Here is an 11,085-nt window from a genome sequence, read left to right as displayed (position 1 = left end):
AGGGAGAAGGGAAAAGAAAAGGAAAAAGAAAGGACGGGCTTTTTTTTCTTTTTTCTTTTTCCTGCTCCCCCGTGGAGGTAGTTGAGAGGGGGTGGGGCTAAACCTCTCTCTGGGTATTTCACTTCTTGAATGCAAATAGGCTTGGTTTTGGGTCCATCCATACCTTGGTGTTGGATAACCTGTAACTAAAAAAGCAAGCGGGAGTGAGAGGTGGAGGAAAAGAAAAAAAAGGGGGTGGAGTGAAACACACACACACACACACAGAAGGGAGCAATGAGAGATCGGAAAGGAAAGCAATAGTTATTTCGAGGGAGGAGCCGTGAGAGGAGCAACACACAGGCTCCCTCACTACAACAAGCCGCGTAGGAGAAGTGAGGGGGGGAGAAATCCCTTCATCTAGTGGTGTCTGCAGTGGCATCGCTATTTCAGCTAATTACAGGCAGCTCAAGACGGCTCCGGTCTTTGCTGTTTGGCTAATGCCGTCATGTGATTGCCCTTGGCTTTTCTTTCCTTCGTTTTTTTCCCTTTCTTCTTCTTTAAGCAGCCGAAAGCAGGGCTAGTAATCAATCACCGCTCCTTCCCCCCTTGCTCACAGTATTTCGACCGGCGGATCCCTGCTCTGCCAGCAGAGTTGATTGGGAAGGAGATTATCATCGCTGGGGACCTGCAGCGACGCGGGGCCGGCGAGGGTCAGGAGGAGGCAGCGGGAAGGAAAAAACCCACCTCCCCTTTACCGTGTCCCCCTTCTTCTTCTTCTGCTTGTTTTCTTTACCACCATGACGCGGAGCCTTAAGGGAGGGATTTCTTTTTGAAAAAACGTCAACCTTTACAACGGTGGGTTCTTCAATTTCCAAACCTTGGTCTAAAAATAAAATAATAATAGAAATAAATAAAAATTCTCCCTTGTCTATGTGGCAGGGCTCCGGGATCGACTGGTCGAGCCTGCCAGCCTCTCCTCTGACTGCTAAAGTGTTCTATTTGTAGACAGGGAGAGAATTGAAGGAGAGAGATTTTTTTTCCGCCTCCCAGCCTCTCTGGATATATAAAAAAGAAAAAGAAAACACAAAGCACAGAAATGTATATATGTGCATAATGTCGCTTTGGTGCGAGGAACTAGGTAAGGGTATGGCTTTTTTTTTTCCCCTTTCTGTGAAACAGGTGCATTCCGGCGCTGGTGTGTGCTGATTTATTTCCGCTTGTTTTTTTTTGTTTGTTTCTTGGTGGGTTTTATTTTAGTGTAATGGACACAAAAGCAGTGCAGTGTTTTTCTCCAAGTACACTCTGGAAATACTGGCTTGTATTTCATGATCCGATCCGGCTGCAAAAGGAGGCCTTTGTGGTTGTAGGGCCCCGGCCAGACATTGGGATCTAATGGTCGCGTACTTGGAGCGCAGATTTCCGCACAGATCTGCACTTTACTGGTGATATAATTGCCTAAAAGGTGCAGATCTGCGGACCTCTGCGCTCCAGGAACGCCACCAATACTATACTGCGATATATAACCACACGGAGGGCCATCGTCGAGGTGTGGGGTTGAACTGGTACAAGGTGAGACGAGTCTAACCTAACCCCGGACTTCGTGCACCTAACCCGGCAAGGCGAGATTTGCTCTGCGGGAAGCATGCGGCTCGCCCCCTGTCCCGTGTAAATATCTTGCTACCTCGTATGGTAATGTACATCTTACCGCCCCGGGACCTCAATATCGAGACGTTGTTTCTGTTTTTAAATAATCCCAGTAGCTTGTCTTTGAAGGTTGCTGTACTTCATATACATTCAAAATGGTAAAACCAGCAATGCAAACCACTTATCAACATTTCTATTTCCTAGCTGTTTTTGGATTCATATATATATTTGTATTGTATGGTGTGTTTCATGTGTGGCTAAAGTTTTGCTCAGGGTGACCTCGGATTTGGGAATGGATCTACTTGGGATACTTTAAAACTTTGTATTTGTTACATTGTTGTCCTTAAGCGCTGGCTTGCAAGGAAAACGGCTACTGTAGCCACTTGTCTGTGAAGAGCTTGTCGATCATGTTTTATTCTGTTTTCTTCCGATGGTTGTCTTTTTTGATATAGAATGACTGGATCTTGTCAACATAGGAAACTGCAATAGATCAGAAATATTAATACCGCTTGCGCGATTATTCTTTGATACTAAGGACCTTGGTACTAAGGTCTACAAATCCTAGGTGATCCACGATATTAGGAAGAGACACCAGATACTGAAAATGTACGTGGGTCGGTTGATAATTTTACCACGCTTTCCTCTTTATGGTAACGGATTTATTCTTGAAGTTTTGGATCGGTTTCTATTGCTGTGGCTGTTGCTATATATGTACATCCAATGAGATATCTGTGTTTAATGCGTCTATAAATGCAACTAATAGCTGTCCATCCGAGTTTTTTTTTCTTTCCTTCGTGAGCCAGCGATCGTATTTGATATTGGTTAAGGTTTAATTGTATATACACCAATACGAGACACTCCATGTAATCCATCGGTGCGGTTTGATTTAATTTGAATTAAATATGTGACTTGCTGTAGGTTGTAGATCGCAAGTGCTCTTCTGCATGGAAATGGAATTGATAACCAAGGGAATTTTAAAATGGGTCAGAAAAAAAGAACCAGCAATAGCGAAGGGAATCATTTGGGGGGGGGGAGAATGGCAAAAATAAAAGTGGATTGAAAACAACCTCGCCTCTTAATCGTTTATATAAGATAAAAAGTATGAATCGTTTCTGGCTGGTGCAAATGCATTGGTGCTTCAGGGGTTCAAGGCTATAAAAAATGTTTTTGAGTGTGTCGGTAGTCGCTGCCAGCAGTGGTTGCACAGCCAGGAGAAGAGCAGTAGCCGGAGATGGTTCTGTCTCAATGGACTCCAGGCCATTTTTCTTGTTCCCTGTAGCAGAAAGGATTTCGCTGACAGTCTGGCTGAAGTTTTCCAAAACTGGTGGTCAGCCAGAACAAGATATATATATATATATATATATATATATATATATATATATGAGAGAGAGAGAGAGAATACCTAAACACGGCAGTACATGTACAATGCAGTTAACTGAGAGCTTTGCTGTCGCTAGTTTAAAATACAATCTGTATATCTGGGGATTATATGCTTTCCTACCAAAGGAAAGACCACAATCCTCACCACACCCATTTTGGACAAATGTTCATTAGGTGGGACAAGCCACTGGGTGTTATTAACATGCAAAGTTGACTTTATAAACACACTACAAACTTTTGTTTTTTTGTCCGCATCTGAACTGCATTAGATTCTTGTGTTATAAGGAGAGAGAATGAATGTTTTGTTATCCATTCATTACCACAGGGTTCGGGTCACTTTTTCCATTCCATTTCCCTTCTTCAGACCCATTCCAGATTCCACTTGCAATTCTTTGCCATTGACAGAATAGAATAGCATAGGAATTGAATTAAATTTGAAAAAGGCATTACAAACCGAAAAACTGGAATTTATCCCAAACCTGCATTTCAAAATAACACAATCCTACAGAATAAAAGTTGCATCTGGTGTCTAAGACTTAATAGCAAACTTTCTAAGCTACCTTCTCTGGTGGTAGGAAATATTTTGGAATGGCTTAACTTCAGTGTCGTATTCCAAATTATTCAGTCAGTGCAACAAATTGTACACACAATCCTTAATTTAGATGCTCGTTAATATTTTATTTCTGTTAACCTTTCTCTTATTGCAAATGTTGCAAGTGAGAGATCCAGGCTTAACCTGCTTGAAAGCCCAGACTTTCAGGTGAACGATGCATTCAAGAACATTTGCAGTCACTTCATAGCACCTTGATGGTTGGAAAGCAGTTCAAAGATTCAGCTCTCCTCTGAGGAACAAGGACTGGATATGCCTTTGATCTCTGATTCAAACAGAAGTCTTGTTTACCGGGCTAGTTCCTAGGCAGTCAATTACCCCCATTTTAAGGTATTTTATTTTTTCTGCCCTCCATCTGTGGACTTTTTTGTTTTTTATAATGCCCGAAGGATATCTAGAAATAAAATGACACAATATGTACACATTTTGCTGCTTTTGTTTGTACTGTAGGTGTGCATTTCTAAGTGGCCCTTATGGAGCTTCAGTAATTGTATGTTTTGCCCATGCTTACACTTCTTATTGTAAATGTGCTTGGCATTTGATAAATAATTAACTTGCAAGAAAAAAAAACAATGATATTTAAGAACAGCCACTTGCCGTCAACTTACTTTGCTTGAGGATATAAGAGAATGAAAAAAGGTAATTTTATACTGTAGATATGGGAGACATTTTCCCATTTTTCCAGCTTTCTGACATTTTTAAATGTTTAATGTGTGTAATGTGAGAGGCATTTGATTCCAAATGTGCTGCTTGTTAAAATGTTTACTAGATTAGCCACTCTGCCAGCCCAGTTAGAGTTAAAGTTATACTCGGGATTAGTGGACCTGATGCTGCTCTACTGCAGGTATCAACATTCAGGTTACAGATCCATTGCTGTGGTGAATATTAAGCATTGTTTAGTGACCTATTCAAAACCTAATTTGACTTCATTTGTTAACTTTTTCTTAGTGAAATGATAACTGGAATATATTTTTAGGGAACTACCTGTAAATAAGTTTGATTGCTGAAGACCCGTAACCACATACAGATTAGCACAAGCTGTTTTTGGTAGATACAGTACTGTCAATATTGCATGACATTACTGCAAATTACATAAATAATAACAGGGCCAATTCTGTTGTGTGCACACAAAGGATAGCCCAGTTTTGTAAACGGGAATGTATCAACTGTTTTGCACTACTGATTCAACATAAGCTTTTAATTAACAAATCGGTATTAATATTTCACTGCTGCATAGAATGCATACTTCACGTACAGCTGAATGAAGTCTTGCACGCAGAGAGAAAGTGGGTAATGATTTCCTCTGACTGGGACCACAGGTCAGCAAGTGTGAACCCCATGATATTCTGAAAGAAGCCACTTGCTGCAGCAGCTCAATATGTCTGCTTCTGTCATTTATGAACATTCCCCTCCATGACAGAATTGTAGCCTTTCAAGAGCAACTAGAAAGCACTGCAGAATATGCGGGGCGTCGCACTGTCGAATCGGCACAAGTACGATGGCACCTTATTTCACACACTGTTTACATTTCTCTGAGCTTCACCCACCCTTTGAAGTGTGCTTTGCTGCAGTACAGTACCGGGTGCATGTAAATGTGCATGAACGGTGTCATCCTAGCCTAGTTTCTTGCTGGATTGATTGTAAATAACCTGGGGTGCTTCCTGGAATCAATTTAAGAGCCTCTTACATACCACATATTTACTTTTCACACAATGGGTGAAATGAAGTGATCTGTGAGTTCATGCTTGCAGTACAACCAGCCATATTATAAATCTAGGTCTCTGTTATCGATTTAAATGGCAGCAATCATCCTACAAAAGGCTTTTTGTTATTACTTATGTGAAGAGAATCGTAAGTTAATTTCAGCATGATGATGGAAAGTTTTTGATGGCAATTTATTTGCTGAATTTTTAAAAGACGAATAAGCATACAGTAAGCTCAGAAGGGAAACAAACGGGACTACAGTTTGATGCTTTTCCACATTGTATATTGCAACTAAACCGTAAACCATATTCCTGAATCTTTCAAAATCCAGTCAGAGGAACTTGGGTCTGGTCCAAAAAAGACACAAGGGAAAGGTAGTGTGTGTCTTTTTCACAGCTCAATCTTTTCACTTTCTTGTGGGACCACACTGTTTTCTCAGGATACTAAATTAGAAAAGGATATAGTATGTTTTTTCCCCCCTCTCTTTCTTTAGTTTATTGATTCACGTATTTGAATAAGTTCAATGTTCACTTTAACAGGTTTCTTTCCACCCAAATATGTAAATGACCATAGCACAGGGAGATAGAGGCCTAATTTACTTGCACCATCTTAACAAATTCCTCCAGCTTCTGTCTAGATTCGTTTAAAAACCTACACAGCCTCATATTGGTACCATTTCATATATTTTTTTAAGCCCCTGACATGTTCCTCAAAGTGATGAAGTGTCTGATCAAAATGTAAATAATGTACTCCCACCCTTGATCCTAATTAGAATTAATGAAACAGAGTTGGCAAAGTATGACAAATGCCACCCATAAGAATCTTGCTGGGCTGGTTATTAATGTCAGATTGCAACTGTGTAAAACACGAGTAAGAGTTTACGATATCATGATTCAGGTTCATAAACTGTTAATAAAATATGAGTTCTACTGCACAGCGCTGTAGAGGATTTTGAAGTCCCTACACAATGCAGAAGTGCTTGTTTGTCGAACAAGAGCTTTCACAGGTATAAATTCAAGAGTGGCAATAGCTAATTGTGTATTTAATGGAAGGCTTAGGTTTATTTTTGTTGTTTTTCTGTTGTTGCTTTATTTTATAATTTGATCTCTAACAGATTCAGTTCCTATGTGGATTTTCTCTGTGTTAAGTGGGTTATAAAATAAGCCAAGGCCTGTGGGAAGCTGTTTGTTAGTCTCAGAAAGCATTTTTGATGTGTGTGTGTGTGTGTGTGTGTGTGTGCGTGTGTGCGCGCATCTCTGTATCTTCTAAAATAAGTTGAGAGAAATCGGTTTGATTATGCTCACATAACCGTAACTTTAGCGTAAACGAGTATCATTTTGAAAATGGGAGTTGTTTTGTCACCTCATTGTTGGGTGTGAATGCAAGACCAGCACCCTTGCTGAAGTTAAGCACCATCGCTCCCTGGGCCGTAGCGTAGAGCTGACAGTTAGAACACAAATTGCAGGAGGAGATCCTGTCCTAAGGTTATGTGTTAGTGATTGGCTTGAAACCAATAATTTATTGATTGCTTATTCTGGTGGTCATTTTGACTATAGTGCTTGAAGTGGTCCAAGAAATAAGCAGTTGTTTGTTTTCAGTGTCGTGATTACTTGGTCTGATGAAAGGACACCTGCTAATAAAAAATAATGTAGGTGAAAGTGGACTTTATTCCAAGGATCTCGGGTATGTTCAGTCATATACAGTATGCAGTATGTTAGTGAAGGATATAGCCTAGCTGAGGACCCTGTTAAAAAAAAAAAAATCTAATATTTATTTTGGCTACCGCCAGTCGACAGTAAGTCTTAAAATCATCGGTCTTCCCTTGGGATACAGACATATTGACAGATTCTTTGAATACGCATCTAATTCTTACCTACCTATGGATGTTTTTTGCACTCTCAGATTATTGTACAAGGAAGTCTGATAAAATAAATGTTCTAAGCAGAGCTGTTAATATAGAGGCAGATTACCAAGCTGTGGATGGTGACATCTTCACCCTGATGTGAATTGTGTACGGTAAATAAGCCCTGGCCACATCAAATGTATAAGATTGAAGTGTTTTTAACTACTTTGTTATTAATACAATTTTTAAGCTCTGGAGATGTTAAACAGTATCCAAAGAGCTGGGTTAGCTGTACATTAGCTAAAATAATATAGGCCTAGTCCTCCTGAAGGTGAGGAAGACTCCAGGCTAATGAAAGTAGTCTTGGAAGTTTCCACCACATACAGTCAATATTTTCATCTTGCGCTCATTGTACTTTGTTGCAGACCTCTTGATAACTCAGTCTGAAGGTGAGAGTGATTAAGGTTTGCCGAAGTCTGAAAGAGAAAGTACGGCGACTTTTAGTTAAGATAAAGCCTGCAGTCTGGATGTAATTCACTATTAACTGTACTGTAGAATTACAGTAGAACTGATTGAAATTTCCCCCCCCCCCCCACCGTCCCTTGGGCACAGTACAACAAACTGACAATTTGTCCTAAGATTGAAACTGCTCAAATGTTCATCTTCAAGCACCGTAGCCCGTCCTACTGTGGCTGTTTACCATACTAATGCAAGCACAGTGTATCGCTCTGTCGCAGTGCTCAGAAACATCATGCTGTTTGGTGTGAATGGATTTCTTGAGTTCATTTGTTTTATTGCAGAACTTTTAAGGGGAGGTGAGGAGGGGAAAAAAAAAGAGAAAAAAAATCCCACTAAGAACTGGAAGGATTTGTTACTGCCAGCACCTTTTTTTTCCTTTTTTTGATACCACTTGAAATGAGCACAGTAGATTTTGAGCAGCTTACCATTGAGCAAGTTCAATATTCAGATCATGTTCAGTTCGGAATTCGCTGTTGGAGAATCTGCAATATGTCAATTCAATTTCCTAGAATGCCATACAGTGTGTGTGCCAGGAGATCTGACATCTGCAGTATGACATGTGCTCAGTATCATGTAGAAAAAAAAGATATGCTGAGAGAGGGTTTTATTTTTCTTGTTCCATTCTTTATTTACTAAAGAATGATTAAATGCTATTAAAGTACTAAATAATAATTTAATTCCAAACACCTCCAATGTTAGAGCTTTTATATCCGTACATAACTGGCATCTGCTCTCAGACACCTGAATACATTCAGAAAATGTATTGGCTTCCATTTGCTAGATAACCACAACTCAATCATTAACATCCATCAGCAGCATACCTCTCGGGGATGTTTTTGTACTCTGAGGCCTGCCTGTGGTGTTGAGCTTAAACGGCTAGTGCCTCAGCCCATGACATTTTGTATCTTATTACCAAAGATTTAACCAAAGTCTATTTAGAAAGTCATTAAAACTTTAGAGTGGTCTCTAAATGAAGCTGTTATTTCTTCTGCTGGTAACTGGGCTGTAAAGGCTGTGCTTCCATATTTGTGACCTTGGTTAGCAGTGCTGCATGATGCCACTTCCTGTAATAAAGGGCCTGACTTCATAGCCCTGTCATGTGCCAATTGTCCTGGTGCTCTAAATGTGTCAAAAATAAACATGTCCCTTTTGGAAATGAAAAACCAGCCTGAAACTGGCCCCCTGTTTTATCTGGAAATGGAGCAGTGGAGCAGGCCTCGAGTTTCCACTGATATGGGCGACTTCCCTACCCTGCTAATGGAAATGGCAAGAGCAAGGTGTAATCATTAATTAAAACGAAGGGCATACTCTTTGGAACCGCAACCTTGGAAAATAAGAACACTGGAAAAGGTTACTGCTACCATTATCGCAAAAGGTTTTCTTTTTTTGTTTGTCCGTTATTTTTTTTCTCTCATTATCGCGTTTAAATCCCACACGTGACATTGTGCAGGACTCCTTACACGGAAACTAGATTCACATTTTCTCGGAGCACAGTTCTTTACCCAGTGGAGTTATTTATTTGGGTCTTGCTAGATAATTGGCATATTGCTACAAATACTTAGTGACAATTTGTCCCAACTGTGCACCATTTGCTACCTAACTTATGTGCTTAATTGCAAAGTAGACTCTAAAATGCAAGGTAGCCGTTCATAGTCCAGTAACAAGGGGGAAGCAGGGGTACCAAAACAAAACTGCTTTGTTTGGTTGGGACAAACAGTGAATTACTTCATCCAGCACTCCAGGCTTTATGCACTAGTAAATAACCTAGGCCAAAGAGGGCGGGAGCAAGAAGCTTTTGGGTACATTTTAACTGTGTGATGTTATTTCTGTCAGTTAAACACTACTGCCTGTTTTTCACACCAAACCATTCCTTTATATTGAATTTGAGTAGTTGTGCTTGTTAACCCTGCAGAGAGGGGTGGGGGGCAGGGGGCGGGGGGTGGGGGGTGGGCGGCGGCACATCTGACATTGACGCATCATTCACCTCCTCTCACTGGCCAGGTCAGTTTGGTGTTGCTGTAGTAGATGTAAGCCTTTTGCTGCACAGATGGTACCCTATTGCACATTCTACTTCTAAGACGACACAAAAGTTTGGGCCACAAAAAGTCTTTAATCTACTTTGTGTTGTAATATTTACAAGAAAATTAAACTTTGATCTCCTTAATTATAACCCTAGTCTGGTGCAAAAGCAAGAGCTGTTTATTGTTATTATTGGGCCTGGAAATGGAGCGTCTGATTGATTATGGATATGCAAGAAGGATGTGTTTTAATTTTCATTGAAGCAGATGGGTAGGCGGGTCTTCCCCCAGAGCTGGCAGTATTCTGAGTGGCTGGCTTCGAAGTGGCACTGACAGACTCTCTCTCAGGGCTGTCCTGCTCCCCGCTCTGTAGTGGATTATTTCGCTTTCACAACTTCCACGCCAGTTGTGTATCTACCACATGTGGCGTCAATCTAAGAGGCTCTTGTCCCACCAAAAGTGACCATCTTGTCTTTGCAATAGATTCACTGTCAACCTCAGTACCATTAATAAGATGCATCTAAGATAGTGTCGTAATTTAGAATTGGAGTCGGGTCTTCAATCAAATTTCAAATATGAATGTGTGTAGTTTCTATCCTCCAATTAAAGTTTTGCTCTACTTTATTTCATGGCACACATAATCTTCTGAGCATAACTTAATAATCTAAGTTAGCTAGCACACTCTGTCACCAATACAGTTCTTTGTAAACTGTAATTTCAAGCTGATTTTGAACTGCATGGATTAAGTCTTTGTTCTTCCACCTAGCCTAAAGCTTTACAGTTTTGTTTAAATGCTGCAGCACAGAGGTGCAGCAATTTCAGGTCTTGTACAGTTTCATGATTTTGTTCTTAAATTTCATCTTGCTTTAAGATGCCTATACTGCTGATTCCTAACTAGCAACCTTAAACTCTGTCAACTGGTTTCACAGACCTCCATTAGCATGAGTCTTGGATTACCCTACCTATAAAGGACATTGAGTAGACTAAGACTAGTGCTAATCTAGGTCTGTGAAACCAGTTGCCAGAGTTTAAGATTGCTATTTAGGACTCAGTATTACAGTATTCACAGATCTGCCCCTTTATCAATTGTGCTTTTTTTTTCCTTTTCTTTTCTTTTTTCATCTCCCATCAATTGTGACGTCTGTGCACGTGTTTAAGGAATTTGGACTTTACAGCAGTCGTTTGAGAAGCCCGAATTGTCAACAGTTGAGTTCTTCCAGACATTGTTGTCAGTATCCTCAGAATATAATTTAAATCTTTGATAAACTTCAATAAGCTGGTGTCTCAGAGAGCACAAAGAGAGATTTGAATTTGTAAGGCCATATGCTAATGTTGTAAATATGTGCAGTTTCTTATTGGATATGTGCTTGCCAAATTTTGGCACTATT

The 11,085-nt window shown here is 40.2% G+C and overlaps 1 protein-coding gene across 2 annotated transcripts in view; it reads left to right on the top strand.

Annotated features, from left to right (window-relative positions):
- Positions 1-206: 206 nt before the first annotated feature.
- dag1 (dystroglycan 1) overlaps positions 207-11,085 on the top strand; it is a 39,932-nt gene continuing 29,053 nt past the window's right edge. The window contains exon 1 of one of the 2 annotated variants that reach the window (XM_066698285.1): positions 207-834. The gene's annotated coding sequence lies outside the window, so the exon portion shown is untranslated. Of the gene's footprint in view, positions 835-860; positions 1,118-11,085 lie in introns of those variants that run through there. The other variant, XM_066698286.1, reaches the window with a different exon arrangement.

The sequence above is a fragment of the Amia ocellicauda genome, chromosome 3 (genome assembly GCF_036373705.1).
Source record: "Amia ocellicauda isolate fAmiCal2 chromosome 3, fAmiCal2.hap1, whole genome shotgun sequence".
Lineage (NCBI taxonomy): Eukaryota > Metazoa > Chordata > Actinopteri > Amiiformes > Amiidae > Amia > Amia ocellicauda.
Note: the sequence above shows the minus strand (reverse complement) of the source record. Positions and strands in the feature narration are given on the sequence as shown.